At 29.1% G+C, this 17,028-nt stretch overlaps 1 pseudogene; it reads left to right on the forward strand.

Annotated features, from left to right (window-relative positions):
* Positions 1 to 2,035: 2,035 nt before the first annotated feature.
* Positions 2,036 to 7,631, forward strand: LOC107907829 (obg-like ATPase 1; annotated as a pseudogene).
* Positions 7,632 to 17,028: the final 9,397 nt, after the last annotated feature.

Consider the following 17,028-nt stretch of genomic DNA (forward strand, 5'->3'; position numbering starts at 1 on the left):
TCTTTGGATCACTAATGAGATTGTAGCAGTGAAATGAGATATTGTAATAGTAATATTAAAATCAATGATAAAATATATGCTTGAATTTGATAAAAGTATCATAAAGGTCATTATATTAAGAGTCGAATTTATTTTACCTCTTTATTAAAAAAATAGGTAAATTAATCATTATACATTAGATCAAAGAACAAATTAGTTTTTCTGTTAGAAATTTCATTCATTTTTGTTGTTAAAAAATAGTTCTTGTACGTCATATATGTCACACCACATGTAATGTCTAGTGATTCCATTAGCCGAGCCAGTTTTTAACAGTAAAAGTAGATTAAATTTTTAATAGAAATAACCAATTTATTCTTTAATCTAACGCACAAGGACTAATTTAACTATTTTTTAACTAAAGGGTGCAAAATACAATTTGACTTCTAATACAGGGACCTCCATGATACTTTTATCATTTTGATTCAAATGCATCAATAGTGGTGCGATAAATGATAAAATAAAAAATGATATTAGATAAAATAAGCATATGTAAAATGTAGAATATATTATTAAAACTAAAATTAAAATTGACTTATTTTAAAAATAAATTAAGAAAACAAAAATTGAATATTTTTAACAATAATATATTTTATTATTTAATATTTACGTGATTACTTTTTTTTGATATATTAGTTAAATAATAAACTATATTGTATTAGCTTATTATATTATATTTGTTAGAGTTGTGTGATCCAAATTCTAAGAGATTGCTTGCAAGTCAAGTTAAACAAAAATAAATTTTCTTTCTAGAAGATTTAGTATTTATTAGTATAATATATTTAGCATTTATTAGCATAGTTTATTTGACTTACTAATTTAGCCTATAAATAAGCTCTTTTACAACCTTAGAAATATACACTCATTAGATTAGATTTCATAACACATTTAGAGAATTTTGTATTTACGTTTTGAGGGTTCTTTGTTTTCAAGTTTTCGGGGTTTAGTTTTTATCTCCATCTTTTACACTCTTCGTTTTTTTGCCATTATAGTAAAATTATTTTTGCCTGTGGTTTTTTATTCTCTTTAGAGGGGTTTTTTCACGTTAGATTTGTGTGTTCAATTTCTCAATTTCTTCTGCTATTTTTACTTGTTCGTTGCTTAATCAAATTGATTACTAACAAGTGGTATCAGAGCTAGTTCAATTTTCATAAATCAACTCGTTCAAAGATGACAGCAATAAGATTTGAAATTGAAAAGTTCGATAGTGAGACAAATTTCAATCTATGGCAAGTTCGGATGATGGCAATTCCAGTTCAAACCGACTTTAAAAAAGTTGTTATAGAGAAAAAGCTTAAGAATCTAAATCAAACAGAATGGGAAGAGCTTGATGAAAAGGACTTGTCTGCAATCCAGTTGTGCCTCGCGAATACGGTATTGCAAGAGGTATTGATGGAGAAGACCTCATCTGCCTTGTGGAAAATGTTAGAAACTCTTTATGCGACTAAGTCTCTAACTAACCGTTTAGTGTTGAAATAACGTCTATTTATGTTTTGTATGAACGAATGTGAGCTTCTTAGAGATCACATCAGTCAATTCATTACTTTTTTTAAATAATTTAAAGAACGTTGAGGTTCATATTGACGATGAAGATTAGACTATGATATTATTGTTCTCTTTACCTCCTTCATATAAGTCTTTCAAGGAGACCTTGATTTATGGCAGAGACAAACTCTCGTTCAAAAATGTGAAGATTTAATTGTTGAGTAGAGACAAACTCAACAATAAGTTTGGTTTGGATAGCAAGGTAGATAGGAAAGCTTCCATTTTGGTAGCATCAAAGAAATGAGACAAAAAGTTTCGCTATTGTAAAAAGTTAGGTCACATCAAAACAGATTGTTATAAACTACGAAATAAAAGAGCTGTTGAGAGTAACGAGGAAGATGTAGTTGGTGCTAATTTAGTCGATGAAGGCAGTGATGATTTCTTATTAGTGTCAACGAGCGATAACTCCAAGCTTACGTCTGAGTGGATCCTAGATTCAGGATGTTCTTTCCATATGTGTCTCAATAAAGAATGGTTCTCTACATACAGTTCGGTTGAAGGCGGAGTTGTGCGCACGATAAACGATTCATCTAGTAAGGTAATTGGTATTGGTACTGTTAAAATTAGGATACACGATGGGACGATTAGGACACTTTCAAATGTCAGGAATGTACTTGATTTATGAAAGAATCTCATCTCATTGAGTATTTTAGACTTGAAAGGATGCAAAATCAACATTGAGTCGAGCGACATTAAAATATCTCATGGAGCTCTCGTTTTGTTAAAAGGTAAAAGAACCGACAGTCTTTATATTCTGGAAGGTTCTTCAGTGACTGGTGAAATTGGATGTCCCTTGTAATGACCCAAAATTCACTAGCATCGGAAAAGTGTAGTATCAGGCCTCTGTCTTAGAAAATTGAACCTGTAGATAATTATCAGAAATATTTGTGAGTCTAGTAGTGTGTTTAATTAGGTTTTAATTAGATGAATTTAGCTTAATTTAGGGTAATTAGCAAAAAAGACTAAATTGAGTAAAGGGTAAAAGTTTAATTATAGATTAAAAGAAAGTATAAAGGATCAAAATGGCAATTAAGTCAATTCACAAGTATGAGGCGATATAAGTTGGGTAAGATTGAAGATTTTTATGTGATATTTTTATTAAAATTTCATTAATAATCATTAAGGTTTAATATTAAATCATAAATTATATTAATCATTATATTATGAAATAAGTTAAACAAAGACAAATGTATAGTAGTGATTTAATACAAATGTATTGATAGAAATATATACATTTGTAATAATTATATTAAATTATTAGATAGATATTTATTAAATAAATAACTAAAATTATAAGATTTTTGGTATGATAAACAAATTAGATAATGACAATTGTAATAAAAATATTAGTACAAATGTAAAATAAACATATAATTACTTAAATTTTAAGTTAAAAGATATTTATTAGATAAATAATTAAATTATAAGATTTTTGTCACTATAGCAAAACAGGTTTTTAGCGGCGTTCCGCCATAGGTCGACCATTAGCGGTGTTTTTTAAAAAATGCCGCAAAAAAATTAAGCACAACACCGTCGTTTTATGTTGAGCTTTAGTGGCACTAGAGACCCTTTTTGAAAAATGCCGCTATAGATCGAGCTTTAGCAGCTCTTTTAAAAAAAAAACGCCGCTATAGGTCGACCATTAGCGGCACTTTTTGAAAAACGCCACAAAAAAAATTAAGCACAATGCCATCATTTTATGTTGAGCTTTAGTGGCATTAACGGCGCTTTTTAAAAAACGTCGCTATAGATCGAGTTTTAGCGGCGCTTTATCAAAAACGCCACAAAAAACATTTTATATGTCTATTTATTATATAACTGGTTTATTTATATGAATTAAAATATAATTTATTTTTAATTGAATATTTAAATTCTTCAGAAAAAAATAATGACATGTAGAAAAAATTTGAAAGTAAAAACATAGAAAAATATTAAATGTTAAAAATGAAAAAAATTAAAATACTATTATTTAAAATAATTTTAAAGTTTTTGGTACATGACTGATTGTTTTTTTAATTTATATATTAAATAATTTCTCATATAATTGTAAAAGAGATAATATTAATTTTAATATATTAAAATTATGGTTATAGTTTAAATTATTTAAGAGATAATAGATAAACTTTATATATATTAAATGGTTTAGGATTTAAGGTTTACTTGAGATTTGTTAAATGATAAAATTTTCTATAATCAATTAATGCTTTTATATTTAAAAATATTTAATCTAAACCATTTGATATATTTAAATATTAGATTTTAAAAATTATTGATAAATAAATAAATAAATAAGTAACAGATTGATATGGATAGATAACTATCTATTTTGAATAGAAACAAATTATAACAAATAAAAATGAAATAAAAAACTAAAATCATTCCACATCGAACATCTAGCAAAATAATTATATTTTAGTTAGGAAGAAATATTTCTAATAAAATGGAAATTAGATCAGAAGAGAATAATATAAAATCATGATTAACGTCTCAATTTTTAATAGAAATTTGATATGTGAGAGATTGATTGTTTACCTTAGATAACTCTAATTTAATAATTAATTATAGCAAATTAATTATTTTTTTATTAAAATATACGATATTTATTTTGAGAGTACTTAGTTTTTTTTATAAAAATCCAATTTATAAAAAATAGTAATAATAAATATTTTATAAAATTACTTAATTAATATTTTTTAACAGAAAAAATAAACGATTTTTTTATTGCTTTTTTCAAAAGATAAGTTTTATAAAAATGCTTCCAAAAATCATTTTACTTTAAAAAAAAATCGCTCCATTACACCCTTTAGAAAGCCATTGGAAAAGTAGTTAGGGCTTTCTCTTTGTCGACTTACAATCGCAGGTCTTTCGCTTTCGTTGGCATTCTTCTATTAAGCCAGCGGAGAGGCCCATCCTCGACCGATTCTCTTCTCATCTCAAGATCGGAATCGTAACTTTCTTCTTATATATATTTCATTTCATTTCACTTCTCGAAGCTAAACTTTTTCCTCTTTTGGATCTCTTTTTCATTCATTTGCAGGTGGGACTGCCTAATGTTGGGAAGTCTACTCTTTTCAACACGCTCACTAAGCTTTCAATCTCAGCTGAGAACTTCCCTTTTTGTACAATCGAGCCTAATGAAGCCCGAGTTAATGCCCCTAGTGAGCGATTCGAATGGCTTTGCCAGTTGTTCAAGCCCAAAAGTGAGGTGTGATCTGTTTTCTGCTTTGTTCTGATTGTCTTTGCATGTAATTAGCATTAATTGCACTTAAGCCGCTATGTTTTTACTATAGCCATATAAGTCCTGAACCTTCAGTGTTTACTATAATTAGCCATTCATTTGAAATGAAGGCTTGTTTAGGTGCAATTCAAGTGTAGGGGCTTACTCAAGTGAAATCGTTTAGGGGTTTTTTTAGTGTGTTAACCATTTTTAATCTACAAGGTAGATTGTACACGTATTATTATTTTTTTAGCTTGTTTCCTCTTAAAACTTTGAGATGTTCGATGCAACAGGTTCCAGCTTTCCTAGAAATTCATGATATAGCTGGACCGGTTAGAGGTGCTCATGAGTCATGAAGGGCAAGGATAACTTCTTGTCTCACATTCGTGCAGTTGATGGCATTTTTCATGTTTTACGTAAGATACCTAGTCTTTTGAGCTGGAAATATCTCTATTTTATGTTTTTCTATTAAAAATGGTAGCTTTTGCTTAATATGCAGCGTAAGGTTTTAAGTCTATCATTATCTTGTTGTATATAAATTTTGCATGTACGACAGAGGGCTTGTTAAAAGTTATCAAAAGGTTTATGTTGGTACTGTTTTGAGGTTATCTAAAACCAATTTTGATTTGACAGTTTTTACTTCTGTGGTTTTTTTGTAAGAACTCTTTGGAATCTTATTTTTCCACTCAATCTTATAGGTGCATTTGAAGATTCAAACATCTTCCATGTCGATGACTCTGTGGATCCTGTAAGGGATTTAAAGACTATTAGTGCAGAGTTAAGGTTAAAGGTTTGTTCTTGAATTCTTATGTTCTTGCAATAGGTATTTGGAACTTTGATTTCTATAATACAATTCAAATAGTCTGCTTTTTCATTTGGAGTTGGAAGATTAAGTAACACATTTAATAAGCTTGAAAATGAAATTTGAATTAAAAAGATTAATACATGTAGACATGTATGTTCGTGCACTTGTTGTCTGCACGTGGCTTTGTTTGGATTTTTTTGTATTCCTAATATTTGTCATCTCCTTATTCATTAATATATTTATGTTGGTTTTTAATATTTGAAGAAATTTAGCTATATACATATTTGAAATTTAAATTGTGGCACCATCTAAAAGATTTCACTCGGTATACTATTTTCAGCTTGTTACACTTGGAATCCTGCTATTAATTCATTATGAATTTCCTTTTCGCTTTGATAATATTTTTTTATTCTACTTTTACTTCAACATTGAAGAACCTAACAGGACCTTTCTGATTACTTATTCTAATTTCATTTTCTCTAGGATGCTGAATTTATGGAAAGGAAGATAGAGGATATTGAAAAGAGCGTGAAGAGGAGTAATGACAAGCAATTTAAAAATAGAGCATGAATTGTGTGAAAGGGTAGGGTTTTGAACGCGATCTTTTAGTTTTACTGCATGTCTCATTATCTCTTTCATTTTCTGTGGGTCTTGTTCATTGGCTCTGTTCTGTTGTTGTTGCTAATGTGATGTAAATAGAGGAGATTTGTCTCATGATTCTTCCAGCTGGCAGCCCTTTAAAGTTTAGTCTAGGGACTTCGATATTAATTTTTTGTGGTTTTATCTAATTTGCCAACTTTAGTCTTTTTTTAATGTGTAAAATCTAGGAAGCCCGCTTCTGTTCTGTCTTTATAGTGGTGCTTTGATCTAAGAATTCTTACTTTTAGCAACAACTTTTGACTCCAAAACTGAAGACCACTGGAGACCAAGACCTAGAAGTTGTTGCCATTCCCTCACCTTATGGTTCATGGTCTTATGCCCACAACCTAAAAGATGTTGCTAAAATTAAACACGTAAGACTGATTTAAAATCATCAGTTCAAATCCTGAAGACCATGACTTTGGTGGTGGTCAAATGTCACTGTTAAAGACAAGCAATCACCATATATAAGTCTATGTTTATCTAATTTATATTTTTTATTGTAATTTTTAAGGACTAGTTAGCATAGTCAAGGATTCATTTAATCAGATTATCAGGTTTATTCTTTATGAGCGTATGCTATTGAGCTAAATTTGTTTATGGGGTGGGCTATACAAATGCAAAAAATTGATGTTGCTTGTTATATTACAGATTAAGGCATGGCTTGCAGATGAAAAAGATGTTCGCCTTGGGGACTGGAAATTAGCTGATATTGAGATATTGAATACTTTTCAATTGCTTAGTGCCAAGCCGGTTGTTTATTTGGTCGGTGTTCCTTTTATTTTACTTCTCAATTTCTTATTGCTATATTGTGTAATACCTTACCAATTTGCATGTTGTAGCTGCTTGTTCTGATAATGTTACTCGTTTAAAGGAAGTAGTTTCTTTCATCTTTCATTGTTTCCGGATTGTATTGAACCTGCAGGTTAACATGACCGAGAAAGATTACCAAAGGAAAAAGAACAAGTTCTTACCAAAGATTCATGCTTGGTACATTCTATTCCTCTGTGTGTGTGTATGTGTCTTGGAGGTTGGGGTTCGCATAATGCCCTGAAAAACATTGAGATGAAGGTCAAACTAACCTCTGTAATTTTATTTGTGTTTTGAGTTAACGTGTATTCACTTCTATCTATTTTTGTCTTGAAAATCCATGCCCCTAAGCTTTATTCCAATATTGGCTTTTACTAGGGTAGGGCTGAAGGAGAAAAAAGGAGAATCTAGAGATTACACCAAAAATTAGAGAGATTAGAAGAAACAGAGAAAATTAATAGAAAATTAGAGACATTTGTTTTCTTATTGTAAGAATATTTTTAACATTGTAACTTTTAACATTATTGTAAGGATATTTTGAATTCAGTTATCAATTTATATCATATATCTTTCGTTGAATTTGAAGTATTATTTAGATTTTTTATTTTTTGTTGGATTTCATGCTATAGGAAGGGTTGTATATGGATGAAAAAACGCCACTAAAGAACGGTACTTTTCGCGGCGTCTATGATAAAAGTGCCGCTACAGGTCATGTTCTTTAGCGGCGCTTTTATCACAAACGCCGCTAAAGAACATGACCTTTAGCGGTGCTTTTATCATAAACGCCGTAAAATTTAGCGGCGTCGTCTATAGCAGCATTTTTTGCGGCTGATTAAATGCTAAAATTACATATTTTATGTAATTAAATTGGTTAATTTATGAGAGTGCACCACCGATTTTTTCCATGTTTATGTTGAATTTTATACAGGGATGCAATTTAGGGCTAAATAGAAGAAAAATGAAACAATTGGGCTAGATTGAAGAAAGAAGCAACGAAGGAGGACCAAAGCAGAATTTTTCTAATATATAATTAGCTGAAATTTTTGTTGACTTAATGGGAGATTATGTAGGAGTTTTTAATATTTTATTTCCTTGATTTTCTATGATTAGTGGCTCTTAATTTAGCAAGCCTACTAATATAAATAGGGGCCTACATTGTTCATTTATTCATCAAGTTTTCAATTAATTCATGAATCAAGCTTTCAATTAAGTCATTCATTAAGTGTTTTCTTTCTTCAAGTGTTTTTCATCAAGTTCTTTTATCAAAATTTTAATTATCAAGGTCTTTTCTATTAAGTTTTGCATCAAGTTCTTTTTAAGTTTTTCATAAAGTCTTTTCATAAAATTTTCCATCAAGTTTTTAATCATTAAGTTTTTCAATTAAGCTTTTATCTCTTGCAATTCAATCTTTTCTTTCCTTTTTGCAAATTTAGTTGCTGACACAAATTCCTTATATTTTTCCATCTATTAGTTTCCAATCTTGCGTCACCTTCACCATTTACTTTCATCTCTTTTTCATTTATTCAATCTTATCCAATTATGCCCAATACTAAAATGCCCTAAACCTTAGTTAACTAAATCCATTTTCAGCTTTAGGTCGGAGTTAGCCTCGTCAAAACCCGTGAGTTACGAATCCGAGCAATTTAACTCCTAAATTTTAATACTTATTATTTCTTCGGATTAAGAGTATGATTTTGTCAACTCACAAAGTCAGATCAACACTAAGTCAAAAAAACGTCGTTTGAGTTAGTGTGATTAGATGTATAGTTGGAATCCCGAATGGATCGATTATCTGATTGGTTTTCCGTGAACACATTGGCGTGCCAAGTGGGTATTGCTGTTTGGTTCCGTCAAGGGAAGTAGTAACCGGATTTAAATGTCTCACGCGGTTGAGGGCATTGGTTCGAGCTAGGCTCTTCTAGAATGCAAAGCTGCCTGAGTTCTAAATCACGAACATTTCGTTGGTTGTTCGATCGGTAAGGGTTAGTTATTGGACGTTCCATAACTAATCTACACAATGAAGAGTTGGTGTCTCCTTGGTAGCTATAACTAGCTTATTGGAAAAGAGGGATTCATCTAATTTCCAGGATCGGTTCAAAGACGAGAAAAATCCGTGCCTAAAGCTGAGCTTAGTTTAATTCATTTTTGCTTCAGATTTATTTAACTACTTTTTATTATTTTATTTTCAGCTTTTACTTTTTACGCATTTTATTTATTTATTTCAGGTTTCAAATTTTATCCCCCCGAACTTCTTGGGCACAACAATTGTCCCGACATAAATCTGGTCAAGAGAGCAACAATTTGTAGTAAACACAGTCTCTGAGGGATCGACCCTACTCCATATACTGCTTAAATTGCAAATTAGGTGTAGGTTTATATTGGTGGATTCGACACCCATCTGTTTTGGTTGTGAAAGCGCCACAAATAGTTTTAACTGCGCTTAAAAGCGCCACTATAGGCTTAAAAAAACGCCGCTAAAAGCCTGTTTTGCTGTTGTGTGTGTGATAAATAAAATAAATGATGACAAATGTATGACATAGATGATGTACAAATGTAATAAATTATGTGTGTACAAATGTGTATATGTGATTAATTATACAATAGATATTTATTATTTATTATTATTAAATAAAAGATGTTTACTAGATAATTAATTGAATTATAAAATTTTTATGAGGTAAACAAATTAAATAGAGACAAGTATAAAATATATAATTGACCAATTGTAATATAAGTATTTGTTATAAAATAGAGTTTTATAATAATAATAATTATTATAAACTAATATATATATATATATATATATTAATAAGTTATAAAGAAACAAAAGAAAAAGAGAAAGAGTTACAGAGACCATTCGAAACAGGGGAAGGAAAAAGAAAGAAAGAAAAATAGAAGGAAAAACTAAGGATTAAAAGCTTGAAGTTTTAATTAGTAAGTCAATCAAGTCTTTTTCTTTTAATTTTGATGTTTTAGAAGTCTTAGAACAAAGTTTTATTGAATTTAAGCTAAAATTTTGTAAGTTCTTAGATTTTTGAACATGATTCATGTTGAACAAATTGTTAAATTAGGGGTTAGGGGGTGTTACATCCCTCGTCCGTTACAGAGTCAAAGTCAATTCGTTTGAAGTGGAGGCAACTTGGTCATAGGAGAGAAAAAGGTATGACCGTTTCGTTGAAGAGAGGTTCTCTTTTGGATGTAGGTTTTGAAAAGTTAGGGCACTGTGTTCGTGAAAATCAAACTCGGGTTGGTTTTGATTTGGCAGCGCACAAGTCGAAGGCTAAAAGTCTTCCAGCTTCTAAGCACAGATTTGACTCAGTTAATTCCCTGCATAGTTTAAGATAGGCTCGTGGCGGGCTTTGGCAAAGATGGCATTGAAATAATTTGTGTCAATGTGGAAATTGTTAGAGTTGTGTGACTCAAATTCTAAGAGATTGCTTGCAAGTCAAGTTAAACAAAAATATATTTTCTTTCTAGAAGATTTAGTATTTATTAGTATAATATATTTAATATTTATTAATATAGTTTATTTGACTTACTAATTTAGTCTATAAATAGACTCTTTTACAACATTAGAAATATACACCCATTAGATTAGAACTCATAACACATTTAGAGAATTTTATGTTTATGTTTTTCGGGTTCTTTGTTTTCGGGTTTTCGGAGTTTAGTTTTTATATTCATCTTTTGTACTCTTCGTTCTTTTGCCATTATAGTAAAATTATCTTTTCCCGTGGTTTTTTATTCTCTTTGGAAGGTTTTTTCACATTAAATTTGTGTGTTCAATTTCTCAATTTCTTCTGCTATTTTTACTTGTTCGTTGCTTAATCGGGTTGATTCCTAACAATATTAAATATAAATTATTTTATTTTTTAAATAAAATAAATTAGAAGCAACTTTCATTATTCATTATTTACACAGTGTAAATTAGTAAAAAAGACAAATTTGGAAAAATACTTTCCAGTGGCAGAGCATTTTTTTTACTGATGCACAAACCCTTTACTGATGCACAAACCCTCAGAGCATTTTCTTTACTGATGCACAAACCCTCAGTCAAAATATATGGGTCTAGTGATAAATGTTCGAATTGTATTGCTGCTATGCGATACAAAGGCAGAACAAGGGTGTGTTTGAGCTAAGAAGTTAAAAAATATTTACAATTAAAATAATTTTTCACAAATATTATATATAAATTACGAACAAAATTATACATAAAAATATATACAAATTTTATAAATAAAAAATATACATAAAAATTTAATGTACCTAATACATATGACAATATATAAATGTGTTATAAAATAATGCATAAAAAGTTGATGAATATATATATCATGCATTATAAAAATAAGAGTTATATATCATATTCATACGTAAATTCTATACATCAAGTTTATTTTGTAAATCGAAAATTATAAATAAATCATATTTACACTATACATATTAATCATACATCCATAAAAAGCGATATACATCATGTAAATACGTTAAAATAAAAAATTATATATAAAATTGACTTTACCAAGACATGTAAAACATATGAGAAACAAAATTATTTGATTGACACTTTTGCAATTTAAAAATTTTAAGAGTTAAAAAAATCGAAGGATTAAAATTGATATTTTAAAAGGCGAAGGAGAAATAAAATGGGAAATCCTTATTTAAAAATTAAAATTTCAAAGTTCAAAAAATTGAAAATGCAAGAGATTATGATCATATCTTTTTTCTTAAACCGGCGTGTTTTATCGCCGAAGAACCGAAAACACTTCGATTGTTGGCGACAAAAACTTCAAAAAATTGTCAAATAATAATTAGCTACAAAATTTTAAAAGGAGTAAGGCAAAACAACAACAAAAGGAAAAATTAATGTCAATAATAGTAACAATAAAAAATAATGTTAGATAATAATAAGTAGATAGATAAATAAATAAAATATAAAAAAACAAAGAATTAACTTAGTTATCATTTTTTCACGTCAAGTGTTTGTAATGTCATCATTTTTTCATGCTAGTTGTTATGTTAGCCGCCACCTCTTCATTATTTAACTACGTGTCACTACACGACTTTTAGCGGCGTTTTTAGCGACGGTTGGATAAAAACGCCGCTAAAGATCGATCATTAACGGCGCTTCATGGAAAACGTTACTGAAAATAAGCATTAGCGGCGTTTCCCAGAAAGCGCTGATAATGTTCAGGCTTTAGCGGCGTTTTTGAGAAAGCACCACAAAAAAACCTAAGCCCAACGACGCCGTTTTCTGAGCTTTCGGGGATTTAGTGGCGTTTTTAAATATGCGCCGCTAATGCTCAGGGCTTTAGCGGTGTTTTTGGGAAAGCGCCGCAAAAATACCTAAGCCCAACGACGCCGTTTTGTGAGCTTTTGGGGATTTAGTGGCGTTTTTAAGTAAGTGCCGCTAATGCTCAGGGCTTTATCGGCGTTTTTGGGAAGGCGCCGCAAAAATACCTAAGCCCAACGACGCTGTTTACTGAGCTTTCGGGGATTTAGTGGCGTTTTTATGTAAGCACCGCTAATGCTCAGGGCTTTAGCGGCGTTTTTGGGAAAGCACCGCAAAAATACTTAAGCCCAACGACGCCGTTTTTTGAGCTTTTGGGGATTTAGCGACGTTTGTATGTAAGCGCCGCTAATACTCAGGGATTTAAAATAATTTAAAATATTTGTTAAAAATGGATAAATTAAAATACTATTATTTAAAATAATTTTAAAGTTTTTTGGTTACATTACTATTTTTTTAGTTTATATATTAAATAATTTCTTATATAATCGTAAAAGAGATAGTATTAATTTTAAAATATTGAATTAATTACTATTTAATTTGTTTATTTTTATTAATTAAAATTCAATTTAATTTTAAATGAATATTTGTTAAAAATGGATTAATTTGAAATAATGACACGTAGAAATAAATTGAAATAAAAAACATAGAAAAATATTTGTTAAAAATAGAAAAATTAAAATACTATTATTAAGCCATAATTTTAAAATTTTTTGGGTACATGACTGATTGATTTTTAATTTATATACTAAATTATTTCAAATATAATTGTAAGAGATAAGATAGTATTAATTTTAAAATATTTAATTTAATTATCATTATAATTTAGGGTTTAATAAATATGATTTAGGGTATATATATGGTTAATTTAGGATTTAAGATCGGCTTAGGAGTTACAATTTTAAGTTTTATAGATTATGGAATTAGAGATTATGAATTAGGGATTCTGATTTAAGGGTTAATGTGATTTAGGGTTTATGGGTTAAGGGTTAGGGGTTAGGGATTAGGTTAGGGGTTAGATGTTAAGAGCTAGGGATTAGGGTTTATAAATTTGGTGTTAGGTTAGAGTTTAGGGTTTAGATTAATTAGTGTGTTTTAATTATATATTAAATAAGGTTTAGGGGTTAGGGATTAGGGGCTAGGGGCTAGGGATCGGGTTATGGTTTAGGGTTTAGATTAATTAGTGTTTTTTAATTTATATATTAAATAAAGTTTAGGGGTTAGGGGTTAGGGATTTGGGGTTGGGTTAGGGTTTAAGATTTGGATTAATTAGTACTTTTTAATTTATATATTAAATAAGTTCTTTATATAATTGTAAAAGAGATAATAATAAATTGTAAAGATTATTAATTTAAAATTGATATGCAATATATAATAATTTGAATATAATAATTTAAAATTGTAAAAATTGTAAAATTGTAAAAAAAATTGTAAAAATTACAAAAAATAAAATTAAAATAAAAAATAAAAAGAAATAAAAACACTAAAATTTTTAGTTTTACCTAATTTTTATAAATATTACTTAAAAAACTGAAATTGATAATTTTATCTAATTTTTTTTAAATATTACCTAAATTAACAAAACTATGCATTAAAATTTGCCAAAACGGTGCTGTTTCAATAGAAAATTTAATGTACTAGTGGCGTTTTTATGAAAAACACCGTTATAAACTAGACATTAGCGGCGTTTTAAGAAAAACGCCGCAAAATGTTCTTAATAATGAAGACAAAACGGTGCAGTTTTTTGCTGAGATTCATACCATTTTATAAAAAACTGCGCCGTTTTATTATTTGCTTTTAGTGGTGCTTTAAAAAAACGTCGCAAATTAATGTAACTGTTAAGGAAAATGGCGCCGTTTTATTATTTGCTCTTAGTGGCGATTTTTGAAAAACGCCGCAAATATGTATTATGAGTTAAGGAAACTGTGTCGTTTCAGTTTTTATTACTGGCGCTTTTTTAAATCGCCGCAAATATGTTTTAAGATTTACGCAAACGCTGCTGTTTTATCTATATTATTAGTGGCGATTTTTCTAAAACGCCAGGAGTTTGAGTTAAACGACTGCGTTTGGCCTGATATTTAGTGGCGCTTATATATAAACGCCGCAAATTACAGAAATTGTTTAGGAAAATGGCTTCGTTTTCTTATTTACTTTTAGTGGCGCTTTTAGTAAACGCCACAAAAATGTTTTATGAGTTAAGGAAACTTCGTCGTTTTACCTTGTTTTTAGTGGCGCTTTTCTTGAATCGCCGCAAATATGTTTTAAGTTTTATGGGGACGATGCCGTTTTCTCTAAAACGCCATGAGTTTGAGTTAACTGATCGGGAAACGATAGCGTTTGATCATATTACTAGTGGCGCTGGTATATAAACGCCGCAAATGGGTTAATTATTTTGATGAAAACGGCGTCATTTTTTCCCATCCTTTTGACTGAAGCTAAAACCCGATTCTCCATCCCCAACCTCTCATTCTCCCAAACCCCTAAAATTTTCGTAATCCCTAACAGTTCCCCAAACCCGACATAATACATTACGGTGCCGTCTGCTTTACAGCATCACAGCCTTCGTCCGTGTCCGGTGCCGCAACCATCGGTAAGTTCAACTACTTCCTTCATCTTCTTCATGCACGAATGTTTCTGGAATACCGAATTTGAACAAATATTTACTAATTGCGTGAATGCATTAAGGGTCTTTCGAATATATCTGGAATTTGGGGCTTTTGAGCATTTGGATTTTCTCATTTCAAATTGAGAAAACGTTATAGGTTGTTAATGCCGAATAAAAATTGGATTTTTATGTCCGGGAAATGGATATCGACCTTTGGATATGGACATTTCATATAGTAGAGCTGAAAAAATGGGAAAATTTATATATATGTATATGTATATGTATATGTATATGTATATGTATATGTATATGTATATGTATATGTATATGTATATGTATATGTATATACAGAATTGAAACAAGATTGTGGGAATTATTTTTTGTTTTTAAATAACTGTGCCAGCAAACTAACTGACATGGTTCTACGTCTTTTTAGTTTTGTGTAAATTAGGTTTTGATATTAGCTTGTCCCAAACTGCATAATATGTATGTATGTATGTAGATTTTTCCAAAAACAAACGGGATGACATGTTACAAGGTATTGGAAAATTGCATACTTAAGCCTGCTACTTAGTTTTTTTGACTGTAATTAAAGTATATGGGTAATAAAGTTAGTTTCCATTACTACCTTGTTGAATCATTTACTACTGTTCTGTTCTGTCGAAAATTGCTACCTTGTTCAAAACCTATTGAATGATATCTATTAATATTTGCTATCGCAGGGCTACTATACTACTATTAGAAAAATTTCAATAGTGGCAAGGAACTGAACACTACAACACTGTTCAAAACTTGTAAGTTCAAATTTCTAAAGAGCAAAGTAATATTTTTGGTTGAAATCTAAGATTCAATCTTTTTTATTTTTATTTTTTGCTTTTATAATATATTTAAAATTTATATACATTTTTAATATATAATATATATAGTTTTAATATCTAGTTTAAAATTTATATAAATTTATATACATTTTTTGATTCAATCTCTTTATTATATATAGTTTTCTTTTTCTTTATTTAGGAATAGAAACTATAAACTGATTCATAATCAAATTTAGACTTTGCTTAAATCATAAAATGTATTTATTTGTTCGGATTTCTTTCATGAAAATCAATTCTTTTACTTGGTAACAAATCTTGCAACTTTGAAAGGAATATAGACACATAATTTTCTGTTTCTCTAGCATGTTATGTTTCTGTACCATTTTTATGTTTCTTTATTTTCTGTTTTCTGTTTTCTATTTTCTGTTTTCTGTTTTGCTATTTTCTATTGAATGAAGTGTGAAGCAAGTGGAAACAAAAACCGAGTGGTTCCCCCACTGCTCCATCTTGAGGAGGTTGTCCAGTTTAGATTAAATTGTATCAGCGGATTGCTAAACATTGAGAAAAATATTATTTGTCAAAATCATCAATTAAAGTTTTTCTTTTGATGTGGTTTTGAGTTTTGTGATGACAAAAGGATGTTAGAGAGGATTGGTTCAATTTGATGATTCTATCTTACAAGTAACAACATTATGAATCTCAATTTGTATAGTACTGTGTGCTGTAAAGGAAAATTAACATAATACATAGGCAATAATGATTTCTTTTATAGATTTTTTTTCTATAAATCCCTTAATTTATATATATTTAAAAGATATATATATAATTTTGACACATTTTAGTTTTTATTTAACTTATTAATATTAAAAAAGTATATATTGATATATTTTATCATAACTTATTAATATTAAAAATATATATGTTTATATTTTTACAATTTAATTTAACTTATTACTAATATATATAAGTTAAATTTATTACTTAAATATGTTACTTAAATACATTACTTACTAAAATTTAAGTATATATTACATTACTTACATAACTTGTTAAAATATATTATAGTTTTAAATCGGTTATAAATAAGATACATAAAAGTGATATACTTACATCATACATATCTTACATAACCAAAATTTGTATGTACAAGAACTTACATAACTTATTAATATTTACATAAACTTACATAACTATCACATAAACTTATATGTAAACTTACATAATACATAATTTACACAACTTACATAACCTACATAACTTACA

This window comes from Gossypium hirsutum, chromosome D02 (genome assembly GCF_007990345.1).
Source record: "Gossypium hirsutum isolate 1008001.06 chromosome D02, Gossypium_hirsutum_v2.1, whole genome shotgun sequence".
NCBI lineage: Eukaryota > Viridiplantae > Streptophyta > Magnoliopsida > Malvales > Malvaceae > Gossypium > Gossypium hirsutum.